This window comes from Gekko japonicus, unplaced genomic scaffold (genome assembly GCF_001447785.1).
Source record: "Gekko japonicus isolate JY-2015 unplaced genomic scaffold, Gekko_japonicus_V1.1 scaffold346, whole genome shotgun sequence".
Taxonomy (NCBI): domain Eukaryota; kingdom Metazoa; phylum Chordata; class Lepidosauria; order Squamata; family Gekkonidae; genus Gekko; species Gekko japonicus.
The window spans coordinates 97,267-97,848 of record NW_015161414.1 but is presented as its reverse complement, the minus strand read 5'-3'; positions in this window follow the sequence as shown (position 1 = coordinate 97,848).

The following is a 582-nucleotide window of genomic DNA, read 5'->3' as shown; positions in this document are numbered from 1 at the left end:
ACCAAATTTAAAGAACTGGAATACAAATTCCTCACAAAATGGTATAAGACACCAGCACAGCTAGCTAATATGATCCCAGGACTGAGTTCTTTGTGCTGGCATTGTAAACAGTCTAAAGGCTGGTATGCGCACATGTGGTGGGAATGTGCAGAAGTAAAGACCTTTTGGAGGGAAATTACTGAAATCATTAGGAAAGCATGCAATGTAACATTACCTATAGACTTTAACCTAATGCTGTTAGGTTAAAGCCCGTTGTTGGATAAGAAAACTCAAAATCTAGTTAAGGCTATGATACTGGCAGGAAAGGCAGTTATCGCTCTGGGTTGGAAAGACAAAAGTAAATGGACAATAGAAATCTGGCACAACTATTTGTTTGATTTTATACAGTCAGACATCATGGAAACAATCAACAAGGGAATAACATGGGAAGAAAAATCCATGGAAATCAACACCAGATGGAAGATCTATCTAGACTGGATGCGGAAAGAAAGAAGGACGGACATTCAGTGGAAGATTAAGACTCTGTGCCCTTGGCTGTGGGGAAGAGACTATGACTAAAAGGGAGGGAGGGAGGGAGGGAGG